We start from the raw sequence: 16,939 nt of genomic DNA on the forward strand, positions 1-16,939 counted from the left end.
CCAAAAAAGTCGCTAAAGAGTGAATCGTTAGATATTGAGCAACTCACAGATCAATTATAATTAGGACCCAAGTTCTAGGAGCATCTCTGGGGTCATATACTCATATCCTACTTGGAGTTGTCTCCAATATATACCAGACAGGTAATAATTGCTATTAACTTTTTTGTTTGAATCGGTCATTTTAGGTCATCACAAAGCATCCCTTTGCATGGCAGTGAGTAGTAGTGAATTAGATTGAAATTAGAATAAGGGAATGGGTTAAAGGAAAATGAGTGTTGAAGAGTAAAAGAAGGAAAGTAAGTAGATGTCAGTAGATGTTGAGAGTTTTTTTAGGAAAGTTGCTCTGGGTAGATGTGAGGTTTTTTTTGTCACCATAGGTAACATTGAGTGCCCCTTACATGTGCACCGAAATGCAGAAATAAAGGGTTCGTTGCAACTTGCAGCCTAAAGGATAGTAAAACAGTAAACTAACAGATTTATTTCAATAGGCTGAATCGGTCCCGACACACCAACCCCAGACGTAGGCTACAAGCAATCATTCGGGGTAGTAGGACAACACATTCCGTTCGGTGGAATTGTGCCATTTTTTGCTTTCTGGCTCATCTGGAGTTGCCATTTCTAAATATTTTGCCAAAATTAAATGGGGGCAACTCTGCAGTTGTCTTTACTATAATTTCGGTTAGCGCAAAAAAATAGATCATTTCTTCGAGTTAACTACTCGCCATAATGTTTAAAACAGTCAAATCTCAAATGACTATTTCAGCCTTAACTTGAATGATAAGTGAAAAAAATCCCTGATTCTTGTGTTAGGCCGGTGTCTAATAAAGATGACAGTATGTCTATATACATTGAAACACATTTTCGTGATGAGGTAAGTAGGATATTGTTGGAGCTTGTGTCCTCCACAAATTAGTGTGATAACATTTGTAAATCTCTTACAGGTTCACAAGGGTATACTTCGTATTTTAATCAGTTGATTAACGATTACCTAATAACGGTTGGCTTGCTAGAAAGTTTGACGTTATTATCATACAGATGGCGGTGATCAACTGGTCCCTAAAAGTCACACCTAAAGGATGTGTTTGAGAGATGTGGTTATGGAAATGTAATCACATTGATGTCTTATATGACTAAACAGTTAGTCAATGTGTTGATGAGATGATTATTTAATGCCGATTAAATAGCAGCTGAGACGAATTAACTGTCAATTCGTAAATTGAATATAATATGTTATATTTAATTATTGTATATAATGTTAGCTTAAACGAATTAAGATGTTAATTCGTAATTAAACATAAACGGTTATATTTAATAAGCAAATTATAAATATGCGATATTTATAGTTAATGTATATATTATACAATATTGTCATAATATATGTTGACAGACTGGTATTGATAAATCGACTACAAGCTGTTAAAAGTGGACTTATTAATACATGTCAATATATATGACGATTTATAAATAATACACATAATATACAATAAAAACAACAACAAAAAATAAGAAGATTATATTCTAATTTTTGGTGGTTGGTTTATTCGGTCAAAACCGAATTAGAGGAAAGAAAAGAAAAAAAAAGATCTTCCTAATTATACTCCTCCATTTCGGTTATATGAAAGGAGTAGGAGATCATTTTGTTTTCTTCTTCTTAACCTAATTTTGCTCATCATTTCTCTCATCAGAAAATCACACAAAAAACCCTATTATTTACAAAAAATTGGGGATCTCATTCTAGCAATTTGAGGGGCATTTCTCGGAGCATCTTGGGTGCAACTAATAGGCGAATATCATTGCGATATTGTTCTTAGGCCGAATTAGCAAGGACCAAAGGTTGTTTCTTAATTCTCTACCCTTTTGTTTATGTAATTTATTTTATGACTAGTATTCATCATTATAATTCGTTATAATCCTTAAAGTTAAAGGGATGCATACAGATAAATCCCACAAGTGGTATCAGAGCCAAGGCGACGAATTTATTTTGATGATTTTCATAAAAATTGGCATATACGATATAAGGGTTTGGAAAAAAAAAAAAAAAATTAGGGTTTCGGTTAAATTTTTTTTTTGCCGATTTGAAATTTTTTTTCCCAGCCGAGTTGTTTTCGTTTTTGTTGCTTTGATTTCCATTTTGATTTTTTCATATTGTTGTTTTAATCAGTTAGAATGATTATATGAAGAATTGGTAGATGTTTGATTTAATGCAGATTAAGTTAAAATGTAAATGGAATCGTCATGTTGATGATATAAAAATTGTTTTTGCTATATAGTTTTTGGCATATACGGTTAATCATGTTTCATTAATTCATATGCTAATCATGTTCTAATAGCAACTATAAACGATTTTCTTCATCGTTTTTTGTTTTAGGGCATGTTTGCCGCAAAAAGAAAAAAAAGGGCATTAGGGTTCCTGTTTTTTTTAAACCGTGGAAATTTTTTTTTTCGTTTCTGTTACTTGTCACGTTCAGCAGATTAAAAAAAAATTGTTTTTTTTTCTTCTTTCGGTTTTTGCTGAAAAACCGAGAAAAGGTTTTCTTTTTATTGGTTTTGTTTCGGTTTTTACAGAAAAGTCGTGTTTTGTATTAGGGCAAAATGCCGAGAGAGAAAAAAAAATATATTTTCTGTTTTTTTTTTTTGGTTTTGCCGTGAGCTGCCTTTAATAATTTTTTTTTTTTCGGTTCTTGAGGAATTGCCGAGAAGAACAAAATTTTTCCTGTTTTTTTATTTTGTTTTTTTGGCCAATATTAATTATACATTACATTTACAATGTATGATTAATTTTTGTGAAACGGTTCACAATTTTAAGATACCTAATATTTTAAAGAAGTTTAAAATATTAAAGGATTAAATTCATATTACAAGTTTAAATATGAATTAAGATTGAAATTAATGTGACAATTGAGGAATTGTCACTTAATTTGATAATTTAAATAGGTGGTTTGGATAAAATTAATTAACATAATTAAAGAATTATGTCTTGCATGTTTAATTTTTTTTAGTTGATGCTTTTCTATTGTTGAATGAATCGTTGAATGAATTTATTTACGTATTTTTGCAATCGGTTGTAATTTGTAATACCTAGTGTGGCCTTAGTTAATTATGTTTTTGTAATGAAGGAAACATAATTTTTATGTAATTATGAGATCTCGAATCTCCTTTATTTTTCTTTAGTTTTTGGGTTTTGAAATTAGAATGTAAATAGGTTTATTTTGTAATTTATTTATGGTAATTTCAAAGAAGACTAAAGATGGAGATTGAAGCTCACTCCCGCTACATGGACCAAGATGGAACATCAAGACAAGCTTCTCGGGTCCAAGGATAGATTCCATATTTGTATTTAATGTTCATTTTGGTAGATAGGCCACACTAGGACTTTATTATTGTTTTTACGTTTTTCATTCCTATTGCTTTTCATTCACATGATAGTTTATGCATCATTTTTCCGCCTAAACCAAACCACCTACTACTTATATGCATGAAAATTGACTCATATAAGTTGAATGTTAGTTTTCATGGACATTCAGATGTCACATATTTATTAAGACATCACCTTAGTTTATTCATTCTCGCATGCTAGATATTAGTTCACTTAAAATGAATTAAAATAAAGTTGATGGGATCTTCCTCTAAAACGGAAATTGAGATTAGTCTTTATAAGGGCAAACAACTATGAATCCCTTCTTCGTCGGTAGGCATAATATGACCCCTTCTACGTTGGGTAAGTAGTTTGTGTTGACTTAGTTTATCTCAACATTATAGTCCGAAGAGTTTCTCGTGATTATGATGTACTAAAGATAGAATTTGCAGAAATTTATCGACCAAGAATTCTAACGGTAGAATTAGCTAAAAGGTTAGCTTATCAATTTACAGAGAATTGAGTCTTTGGATCATTTATATAATTCTTGAGGGAGGTCAATTGTATAAATGCTTGAGTCTTCGCGTTATGGCACTAGATCATTAGACTTAAAATCATAACGATGCACATGCTTATTATTTTTATTCTTCTTTTCGCAGTGTAGAACACGTTTATTTTGATAAAACTGTTACAACAAATGGCTGGAAATAACGCAATCCCAATGCCTAGTGTCACACTTGGACGCGAGTCCTGACTAAAAGCTTTCATAGACCACACGAATCAGTCCACACGACTGAAGAATGATGGGTCCAACTTTGCGGACTGGGAGGCAGCACTACGGAATGCTGCCATTGCTGACGGTAAGCTCAAGTACTTAACTGAGCCAATACCGGTCAAATTTGCGGACTGGAAGGCAGCACTACGGAATGCTGCCATTGCTGACGGTAAGCTCAAGTACTTAACTGAGCCAATACCGGTCAACCCAGGCCCCAATGCAGGAGTCAATGAGTCACTCGCTTATAATGACTTCATTATGGAAGCGGGTGCGATAAAGAACGTACTCATCTTTTCAAAGGAAACCAATTTGCAGAGACGTTTCATTGCTCAAGGTGCAAACAAGATTTTCACCACGCTCACTAACGAGTTCTCAAAAGCACCGAGAATCGTTACTTATGAGCATACCTGTCGCTTCTTTGATGCGAAACTCCAGAAGGGCCAACCGGTTAGCCCACACATTCTTCACATGATTGAGAATGTCGAGAAGCTGGAGGCACTTGATTGCAAAATCAGTGAGAGCATAGTCATAGACCGTATGCTTCATTCACTTCATGATGGTTTTGCCCTTTTCAGGGCAAATTACTATATGAATGACATGAAGAAAAGTCCTCATGAGCTCCACTCACTTCTCGTACAGACCGAGAAGAATATGAAATTGAGTGGGAGCATGAAGCAAGATGTTTTCATGATTTCCAATAAAAGTAAGGGTAAGGGCAAGGCTCATGGCGACCTAGCTGTAGGTAAGCCAAAGTTTAAAAAGCCAGGAAACGGTAAGAATGGGCCTGGTGAGACTAGTGGCTCACAGGGCAAGGCAAAGAGCAAGGGCGGTGACATTGAGTGCCACCATTGTCACAAGACTGGACATTGGAGGAGGAACTGTCCCGTGTACCGTGAGGACATCAAAGCAGGCCGCGTCGTTCCTGTTGGTATGTCATCTTATATTCATATGATTGAGATTAACCATGCAAGTTTCGGAACTTGAGTACTTGACACTGGTTGTGGTTCTCATCTGTGTAATCAATTGCAGGGCCTAAAGAACATCATACCTCTCGAAAAAGGTGATGTGGACCTGCGAGTCGGGAATGGAGCACGAGTTGCTGCTATCTCGAAGGGAACATACGTAATCCAACTCCCTAGTGGTTTTGAGTTATTTTTATATAACTGTTACTATGTACCCAGTTTGTCTAAGAACATTATTTCTGTTTCCGTACTTGCTAAAGACGGTTTTGTATTTTCAATAAAGGATAATAGCTGTATTTTCTCTTTCAATAAAATGATTTATGGCAAAGCAGTTTCCATGAATGGAATTTACATCTTAGACCAAACCACGGAAGTATTACACGTGAATAATAAGTAATTAAAGGTTGGTGACAAAGATCAAACCTATCTATGGCATTGTCGAATGGGACACATAAATGAAAAACGCGTGAAGAAACTCGTCGATAATGGGACTATTCCCGCATTCGATTTTTCTACATATGGCACGTGTGAATCATGTCTCATTGGCAAAATGACTCGAATTTCCTTCAAAGGTGTTGGAATGCGCGCTAGTGACCTATTAGGACTCATACATACTGATGTTTGTGGACCTATGTCAATTACCGCTAGAGATGGCTATAGATATTTTATCACTTTCACGGACGATTTAAGTAGATACGGACATGTCTACTTAATGAAGCATAAAAGTGAGTCCTTTGAGAAATTCAAGGAATACCAGAATAGGGTTGAGAACCATCTGGGTAGAAAGGTTAAAGCACTCCGTTCAGATCGGGGTGGCGAATATCTTTCAAATGAGTTTGATCAACACCTTAAAGACTGTGGAATCGTTTTGCAGGTAACTCCACCTGGAACGCCTCAATTAAATGGTGTGTTCGAACGGAGAAATCGAACCTTACTTGATATGGTTCGATCCATGATGAGTCACACAGTAGTGCCTGATTCATTATGGGGTTTTGCTCTTTTGTCACCGCTCTTATACTTAACCAAGTCCGACTAAAGTCAAGCGACAAGACTCCATATGAAATATGGAAGGGAACGGTCCCTAACTTGTCCTTTATTCGGGTTTGGGGCCGCGAGGCTTATGTCAAGTGGAGACACGAGGATAAACTCGGCCCGTGATCGGTCAAGACATACTTTATAGGTTATCCAGAAGGAACATTTGGTCATTACTTCTATTCGCCTACCGAACATCGAGTTTTTGTTGCGGCTAGTGCGACGTTCTTAGAGAAAGAATTTCTCGAGAACAAGACGAGTAATAGAACCTTCGAGCTGTCGGAGATTCCAGAACCAACAAACGAGGAACGGATGGAGTAAGATGTTCCTCCAACTGATGACACGGTTAATATTCCTGAGGAACCTAGGAGGTCGGGTAGAGTCTCTAATCCTCCAGACAGATACATTGGTATGGTCGAGGAGAATGACGTTTTGCTCCTAGAGAGTAATGAACCCGCTACCTATAAAGGTGCTATGGCCTGTTCCGACTCAAAGTTATGGCTCGAAGCCATGCAATCCGATATGGACTCCATGTATGAGAATAACGTATGGGATCTAGTTGATTTACCTAATAAGGTAAAACCTCTACAGTGCAAATGGCTTTACAAAATAAAGCATTCTGTAGACGCGCAACCAGATACCTATAAGGCACGACTTATGGCAAAAGGTTTCACTCAAGTGCACGGATTGCATTATGATGAGATTTTTGCACCTGTAGTCATGTTACGTTCCATTCAGATAATCTTAGCGATTGCCGCTTTTCATGATTATGAAATTTGGCAAATGGATGTGAAAACCGCCTTCTTAAACGGTTATTTGGAGGAAGAGTTGTACATGGTGCAACCCGAAGGTTTCATAGATCCTGAACATCTTAATAAAGTATGCAAGCTTAAGCGTTCCATTTATGGACTTAAGCAAGCTTCTCGGAGTTGGAATCATCGTTTCGACCAGGTGATAAAAGAGTATGGTTTCACTCGATCGGTCGAGGAACCATACTTATATATCAATTCGAGTGGGAGCAAGATTGTATTCTTGATATTGTATGTCGATGACATACTCTTGACTGGAAATGACATTCCTCTTCTATTTTCGATTAAAGAATGGTTGAAGAACCATTTCCAGATGAAAGATCTGGGTGAGGCACAACGCATTTTGGGAATCCGTATCTACCGAGATAGATCACGACGGACGTTATCACTTAGTTAGGAGTCTTATTTGGATAAAATTCTTGAGAGGTTCAGCATGACCAACTCCAAGAAGGGGAACCTTCTAATGACGTCTGGGATGCAGTTGAGCAAGTCTCAGTCACCCACGACGCCTAAAGGGGTTGAACGCATGAGTCGTATTCCTTATGCATCTGCAATAGGATCGATCATGTATGCCATAATATGCACACGTCCAGACGTGGCATATGCATTGAGTATGACGAGTCGGTACCAAAAGAATCCAGGTACCTACGGAGGACTAAGGATTGGGTATTGACTTATGGAGGAGATACTAAGCTATGCGCAACCGGTTACGCAGATGCTAGCTTCCAAACGGATCGAGATGATTCAAAATCTCAGTCCGGGTTCGTCTTCACTCTGTGTTGTAGCAGATTCTACTACTGAATCGTTGAATTATGATAAGCATGAAGGGCACGTTATTTCCATGGGAATTAAACGTGTTCTTGTGTTGTAATAGTTGATTATGGTTTTGATACATTATCTTTTTCATATACTATTTATAACTTCATCGTTTTATTAAAATATTTTGTTTTTCATGTGGATTGTACTGACAACATTGAACGCCACAAAGTGAACTGAATTACATTATATTTGTTTTGGTCCGTAATCGCCCATGTGAGCTGATAACTCTGGCTATTATATTGTGCAGTCGATTGATGGTGGGTTCAACGAGCCATAAGTCAAACTGTTGACTGATCGATCACAAATGCGAGATTATAACGATACCTCGTAGGACAAATTTTTGTGACAACGTAATGGAGTCCTAAATGTTTAATAACATTCAGTGCCAGGTCGTGGATAGGACATCCATTGTGTTCCTAGATACGATTCTTTTGACTATCGACTGTCTCTTGAGATTAAGGCAGTTTTTGGGTGACTTTGGTTTCTTTCTCACGGTCTGCCGTAACTGGAGGCTAAGTATATTTTTTCTGGGTCATTTCATACCGTGCTTATATCTGCAGAATTCGAGTTGAGGAAAATATCCAACATTTATCAGGTATAGTTATTTCTCAGGGCCACTCGAGGAGTTGTAACTGAAATGCATGGCCATGCTCGAATGATGATTCGTTTATCAGTTAAGTTACTCTCTAGTCGGAGAAACCACTCTTGATACAGATCACTTGTAAAATACGACCTTTGTGAATACGGAATTTGCAAATTGTTTTACATTGAGTGGGAGAAATTTTAGGATATGAGAATCGGTTATCGCACATACACTTGTGAGGACAAGTGGGAGTTTGTTGGAGCTTGTGTCCTCCACAAATTAGTGTGATAACATTTGTAAATCTCTTACAGGTTCACAAGGGTATACTTCGTATTTTAATCAGTTGATTAACGATTACCTAATAACGGTTGGCTTGCTAGAAAGTTTGACGTTATTATCATACAGATGGCGGTGATCAACTGGTCCCTAAAAGTCACACCTAAAGGATGGGTTTGAGAGATGTGGTTATGGAAATGTAATCACATTGATGCCTTATATGACTAAACAGTTAGTCAATGTGTTGATGAGATGATTATTTAATGCCGATTAAATAACAGCTGAGACGAATTAACTGTCAATTCGTAAATTGAATATAATATGTTATATTTAATTATTGTATATAATGTTAGCTTAAACAAATTAAGATGTTAATTCGTAATTAAACATAAACGGTTATATTTAATAAGCAAATTATAAATATGCGATATTTATAGTTAATGTATATATTATACAATATTGTCATAATATATGTTGACAGACTGGTATTGATAAATCGACTGCAAGCTGTTAAAAGTGGATTTATTAATACATGTCAATATATATGACGATTTATAAATAATACACATAATATACAATAAAAACAACAACAAAAAATAAGAAGATTATATTCTAATTTTTGGTGGTTGGTTTATTTGGTCAAAACCGAATTAGAGGAAAGAAAAGAAAAAAAAAAGATCTTCCTAATTATACTCCTCCATTTCGGTTATATGAAGGGAGTAGGAGATCATTTTGTTTTCTTCTTCTTAACTTAATTTTGCTCATCATTTCTCTCATTTGAAAATCACACAAAAAAACCTAATATTTACAGAAAATTGGGGATCTCATTCTAGCAATTTGAGGGGCATTTCTCGGAGCATCTTGGGTGCAACTAATAGGCGAATATCATTGCGATATTGTTCTTAGGCCGAATTAGCAAGGACCAAAGGTTGTTTCTTATATCTCTACCCTTTTGTTTATGTAATTTATTTTATGACTAGTATTCATCATTATAATTCGTTATAATCCTTAAAGTTAAAAGGATGCATACAGATAAATCCCACAGATATGAGATTATGGGGGTAGAGTTAACTCGGCTGTCCTGATACAAATATGTGCCTTTAGAATTAATCTGTTTTTTTTTTTTTTGTTATGTAGAGTGCATTTCTCCGTAGATGCACGTAATGAACTTCTCAATTATGCAGTTCGAGACTTTGGAAGATGCAACTTAAGCTCTTGGGAGGACAAACATGAGGTCAGTGCTGGTGATTTACTTCTATATCAATAAATGTAATTCCTAAATAGATTCTTTTGGCTCTCAATTTGCCAAGCATCTTATTATCGATTGTCAAATTTGTAGCAGGATAGGGTTATCTCAGTTGGATATGTTCTTCGCATCAATGACAAAAGAGATGAATGAGAATGTAGCCCTTATCGATTGTCAAATTTGTAGCAGGATAGGGTTTCTTTAGGCTCACATTCCAACTTTTGCATTTTTTGCTGCCAAAAGGGTATCCCTCTGAATATATTGTTCCCTTTATATAGTTGTCATTCTTGATCGGTATCCCCTTTTTCATTTAGCATGGGCTTCGCCTTTTTTTGCGTTTAGCCTATCGTACAGTTTTTTTTATAGTAGTTCTAGGGTTTTTAAAACTTCTTTGAGGCTATTCTGAATAAATTGCGGTTTATTTATGTCTTGTTCTTTTGGTGAATTTGTATCTTCAAATATGCTTAAAAAATCGTTTATTTATCGTTGTCCTTTGATTTTAAAATATGTCATTTCCTTCTTGTAGATTTAAATCTTCATATACGTTTTCCGTTAGTGTTATTTGAATATTTAGCTTTACAAGTTTGCGGAATGCTGGTGATTTAATTAGTATTTCACGCAATTACCCATCTGATCTGATTATAACTCCTGCTTGCTGTTTTAGGAATGACAGTTCTACGTGGGAACTTTTACTCGCTCATCATCCAGGTGCGGCACTTACTTCTCTTACGTATGTATTGGTTATTCATTGGTGCCCACATTTTTCACTGGAGTTTCTTTTATTGTTTAATTAGGGCTGTGGTTTAAAATACTGACTAAATATAGCTAATAAGTTCAAAGTTTAGTTACTTTTGTACACACAATTTAACCTGAATTTGTAAATTTTATTTTTCAATTCGTGTTATGTTTAGGCTACCTACATTGATGTTTAGTGTGCTTGTGGGTCTGAATAATTGTATGGTGTGGGTTCTTTGGGATGTAGTGACGGTTATCGTGTACGCGTGCTTTGTTTTTTTACTCGGTCCGATGAATCGAATTACTGACTCAGTTTATTGTACCGGTGTACGAAGATGAGATGCACATTGTGTGTTGCTCTAGATATGTGCCCTCTATCATCGTATGTTATTATCCTTTGCTGATTTGTTTTAATGCTTACTGTACTTTTAATCCCGTGTTCAGATGCTTTTGGATGTGTTGAGTTTGGGGTACCTTCAAAGGAAGGGTTAAAAAGGATCGGAGAGTGGGTATCGGGTGGGAGAGGCTGTGAGGGAAACTGGGGTCTTGGGCTATTTAGGAAAACATAAATATGGCGATTTTCAAGGAAGGTGAGTGGAGGGCTAAAATGGTAATTAGGAGACCAAAGAAGTGGGAAAGAGATGAGGTAGTAAGGCGAAGGGTGGTATGCCTTATGATCAGTAGGTAGTTCAGGGGTGGTAGAGGAATACAAGGGTGTAAAAAATAAAAGGTCCTAAGAGTAATGGAGGGAGTGGGAGAAGGTTGAGAGTGCTCTGTAGGAATAAGTACAGTTTTCGCAGTCGATGGACCCAGCGATGCCGAAAGTTGTGGTGATCCTTCATGGCTTACAAGAAGCTCGAATGATTGTCGTATTGTCATCGATGCATCAGAAACTAGGACGGAGAGACATTTTATTTTGTTCTTGTTTAATCTGAATTCTCAGGTCGTAAAATAAAATGGTTTGCTAGAACTTATTTATTTGTTTGGTGTAGTCCTTGCTGATTTCATTTTATTGTATCACAGATCTTGTCCTAACCTTTCCTGATTACATGCTTAACTCTCTTTAATGAAAATACAAAATAAATAATTATGTCACCAGAAAACATGTCAATGAGACTAGTAAACACAGCACAAAATGATAAAAATAAAAACAGAAAAACATTTAAGTATTACAATTCATGCAACATAGCAAGTTCTCCTTGGTTTAGTTTGTTGACCCATGATCTATTTAATTAAATCTCCTTGATTTAGTTATTATTTCTCATATTTGTACGGGGACTATGATTCTTATTCACCTTTACTTTTCCAGGGGCGAATAAGGATGGCAATGAATGGAGGCTTGTGAGGCTTAAGTGTCACAATGGTTGGATGGCAGTGAATGGAATGTGGGGAAGGTATACATACGAAAGTGTATTAGGAATTGAAATTAACGAGATCACTAAAATTCCTATATGCATAGACCCGGGGGAGGATGAACTGATATGCCATTATTCCAGGGATGGGGTGTACTCGGTGAAGAGGGTTTATGCTTTCATTCGATGGTGGATGAGCCGTGAAGAAGCCTCAAGAAGCAGTAACAGAAAAGACCCCATCTGGATTGCTATTTGGAAGATTGAAACCCCACTTTAGGTCAGATCTTTGCTGTGGGGTGCCTGCTGGTTGCTCTGACGCTCTTCCTTGTGGCGCAAATTTACAAACGGAGAGTACAAGATTTAAAGCCTACCTACAGCCGATGCAATTCGACAATTAAGCCGGAGGTACATGCTCTAATTTAATGTCTTTTTACCAAACAAGCCTGGGAGTCTATGGCCATTGACACGGATGAAGCATGGAGTCAATTCAGAAATAATAACGAATGGAGCCGAGGTAATTTGGAGATAAAAGATGTGAGGGAGTTAAAGCAAAAAGTTTATGGTGCTTTGGGCAATGTGAATTGATAAAAGTACGGTAAAGCATGGGGGAGTTGTAGGTGAACCATATGTTGTTCTGAGAAATGCATAAAATATTGGAACAATTATTCGGAACTGGTGTATGGTGTATAGTGCAAGCACTGAACTACTGAAGAAGCTCATATAATGACAAGAGATGTTGTATGGGGGTTGTGGTGCGGGATCACTTGGGATATGTAGGGGTCGTAACAGTTGACCAGGAAAGACATTAGTGGTGCACTGATATTACAGAGGTAAAAGCTGCGGTGTTGGGTCTGATAGTGGCGGGGCAGATGGAGGTTCGTTCAATAATACTAGAATCCGACTTTGAGCAATTGATCCGAATGCTTGAAGCACAGAGTACCCTTCCCAACTACACGGGAAATGTTAGTGAAGGAAATTCTTGAATTAGGAGCGCCTTTTTGAATCAATAAGTTTCAGTTTAACGTTGTATAGTGTTAGCCGGACAACACTACGAATGCTTTGCATGACTAATTTCATCTTACTCCAACTAACCTCATATAGTTTCAGTATAAAGTACTGTTTTTGGAAAAGCACAAATTAGACAAATAAAACTATTCTAGCATACATGTATAAGTATGTATTGTACATTTATACGCGAAGACAATGAAATAAAACAAAACTTGGTGAAAGTTAACAGAAACTGTTGTGGAGGTCCTTAAAGCTACGCTATTAAATTTGGGGTCCTTAAATAAAGCCGCACTATTGCAAAATTTAGGTTCTTATTGTTGTGTTTACTCTGTTATATGTTTGGTTGTTGAGTAGCGTTCGTTCATATGGCAATGCCGCTGTTGTGTTGCTAAACTATGTTGTATTGTGTATTTTACAATACCATGCATTCTTTTGTCTGCATCATTGTAGTCTTAGTAATAGAGTACTTGCCGTTTTTAATACGGATTTTGCGGAATGTGGATCGTAATATCCATTTCCGTAACTACGCTTACTAACGAGGTCACCAACACGATTAACCAAATTGGGGCACCGCGCCCGGGAAGGTGCGGAGCAACGACTAGTTATGATAAAAATGGAGGAGGGTATTAGTTGATTATATTGGTAGTTAAAATAGAGTTTAGAGTATTTTGAGCAACACACTAATAATTCAGAGTATTCATATCAATTATTCCTTTAATAAAAGCTAAATTAATGATTAGGATTACTCTCTGTTCCATTACTTTCAAAGTAGAATATATCAATCAAATGGAATCAATCTAGTTCAAGTAGAAGATATATTTAGCTTGAAATTATTTATTATGGGTCATGCTCATTCATGGACACAATTTACCATTTTGCCCCTCCCATTTCATCTCCCCACCCTCTTAAATATTATACCAAGTTCATTTTTTTCGCAATATACACCACCAGTCCACCACCCCTGTCGGCTGTCACCCATCACCTCTACCACCACCAGCCATCACCTACACACCTTACTCGCCACCCATCACCTCCTCCGTCCCTAACCCCTGCTCCTGCCACCCTTACCTCGATCTGTCGCGCCCCTCCTTACATCTACCACTTATGTCGCCCACCACCTCCTTCGGCCGTCCTCAGCATCGTTTGACGGTCGCTGCCCCACCCCTATCCGACCCCTGCCACTTTCTCCTCCCCCTTCGCGACCAGCCGCCCCCACCCCAACCACTCCTTTCCCTATAAAACCCTAATTATTAATATTTTCCCTAATTGAATTTGTATCTCGACTGATTTGATACAAAAAGTTAGTTTCATAAGTGAATTGGAATTATTAGTTGTTCAATTGACAATTAATATGCATAATTTACCAATTATTTTCTAATGTTTGATTAATTTTTTGAGTGGAAGAGTAAAAGAAAAAGAGTTTTTTTTTTCTTCTTTTTTAGAGAAAGGGTATGTTCCGGAAAAATAATGAAAAAGAGTCTATGAACGAGTAATTGGTGAATAAAACACTCAGACTCGGGTTTTGGACAAATAAGACTCGATTTGGACAATGAAACGGACTGTTTAATTGTGAAATAAAAGACTAAAAATTTGGACAGAAACTTTATAACTCATTTTAAACACTCGGATGGGCTGTTCGAAACCACGATTTAACACGATGGAATTGAGAATTGCAAGTATGATTAGAATTGAGTGACTTGGGATATGACTTAATCTAAGCACAAATCCACTAGATTAAGCCTAAGAGGGATCCAAGCACTAAGCAATGAAATCACTCAACTCTAAGCACAAAGCAAAAGAGGGTTTTCTTGCACTAAGCAAAGAAGATTAGTAGAAAGCAAAGCTTCTAACTTGTGTTTATCATTCATCAAATCTGAATTTTTCATGAGGAAAGCCTTGCTTTTAAAGGCCAAGCCAAGCAATCCTCACCATACATTCAAATGTTAATCTAAGAGCTCATAGAGTCCCACAAAAACCGTGCAAACTTGGTCCCAAGGACCTTACACAAGTTGAAAATCAAAAGCTAAAAATAAGGAAAGTAAACTAATAAGACAATGATTATTTAATCATAGAGGAAACTCTTTTGGAAGCTTCAAGGGGTCCGGCCAAACTTATGCAAGAGTATTAGAGCAACAAAAAGAAGCCTTGTGGATGTCTTGGTTAATTTAGGAAGGTTGAAAGTGACTTGAAAATGACCTTGTACCTTCCTCTTGCAAACCGTGTAAGCTAGGGCCACCCGGTTTTGTTCCTTGCTTTTCTCTATGATTATCACCTTCCCACGACACAAGCTCTTAGACAAAAATACTCTAAACTCCTCATGGAAGATTTCTAGGCCATAAAATCCCCATGTTCTTAGACGGATTTCAAATTGGACCCCATTTCGGTCAAGGGACCAAAATCGGGTTCATGGTTGCTTGTTGTGGATTGTTTTGCTTCAATGGGTGTCCATGAAAAAGCAATAACGTTTATTATATGGGTTATGCATGGATGAGTTTCACTCTTTCACAGACATAATTGGCAATATACCCCTCCATTTTAACTTCCAAATATATAATTTTATTTTTCTATTCAAATTTCCCTTTCAAATTCTACCGGCACCCTCCACCACCCCTGTAATACTACGGTTACGACCCCTACCACCGCCTTCAATTGGTAAGGCACCTTGGTGTATGAGGTGTTACAACCCCTACCACCGCATGTGCTTGCCCCGACCACCGCCCCTTTTCCTCGCCTCCCTACACATCCAAAACAGATGGCCGACCACCTCAGGCCACCACAGTCGTCTGTCAACCACCTCAAGCCCACGTGGACTACATTGCCCCTTACTCGTCACCACCACCACCAAATCCCCCACCTCTTGCACACGCACAACCACCTGAGAACCCCTCTCCCTTGCACGCCGATCTACCCCACACGCCCCCGCAGATGACCTTCCCACCGTCGCCATCGTCCCCCTTCCCTGTCACCCTAGTCACGTGTGACACCCCCATACTGCAAGTGCCTTACCAGGACCACTTAAGGTATGGAAACGTCACCATCTCGGTTACCCGAGGCAATGTTAATCATAAGACAATAACGAAACATACTTAAAAGTAAAATAATGTTTAAAGTGATTACATGCCAAAACCAAAACTGTTAAAAAGAAATACAAGTTCTCAAAATCGCATCTCTTTGTCAAAATACTATCAAGCGTCGACACACGGCGGAAGACTTCTAAACTGCAACGTGGTGACTCATCCCGGCTATCCCATACGCATCGTCTCATACCCGCTCAATAACCGCTCACCACCCCGAATGGATCACCACGCTTTAAAACATTTAAACGGGTCGATTATTTACATAAAAACAAACCACAACAAATCAAATGCCAAAACAGCTCAACACAGAACAAACCCCAGTCTCCATAATCAATCTCCACACAACTGACTACACACTAAAGTGTGTAACCTTGAGTACCCATCGCAACAGATACTCCACACCGCCAGTGGGGGACCGCAGTCGTTTCCATCTAAGCCCCGCTCATCTCCATCGATCGATAAACCCATGTTCATTAATGTGCACATCCCCTCCTGTGGCGGGTTCCACAGAGGGCGAATCAAGGGCGTGAAGCCACTCCCGCAAGTGACTCCACTCAGCAAGGGACGCACCCCGAAGATCACAGACAGATAAACAGTAATCACAACACAAAACCAACCACCGTCTGAATCAATCAATAATACGAAATCACAACCGTCTGAATCAATCAACAATACGAAATCACAACCGTCTGAATCAATCAACAATCACTAACTACAGCACAATCACCACACATTATGTAATAAATACTGAGTAGGCAAACCCTACCTGGATAGCAATCACCAAGATCGTCACAATCAGCTAATCACAATCGTTCTTCAACGAAATCATCTCCTATAAACACACAATCATACAATCACAATCACAATCACAATCTAACATCAACCATACTCCCCAAAACCCCCAAATTAC

This window comes from Silene latifolia, chromosome 10 (genome assembly GCF_048544455.1).
Source record: "Silene latifolia isolate original U9 population chromosome 10, ASM4854445v1, whole genome shotgun sequence".
Taxonomy (NCBI): Eukaryota; Viridiplantae; Streptophyta; class Magnoliopsida; order Caryophyllales; family Caryophyllaceae; genus Silene; species Silene latifolia.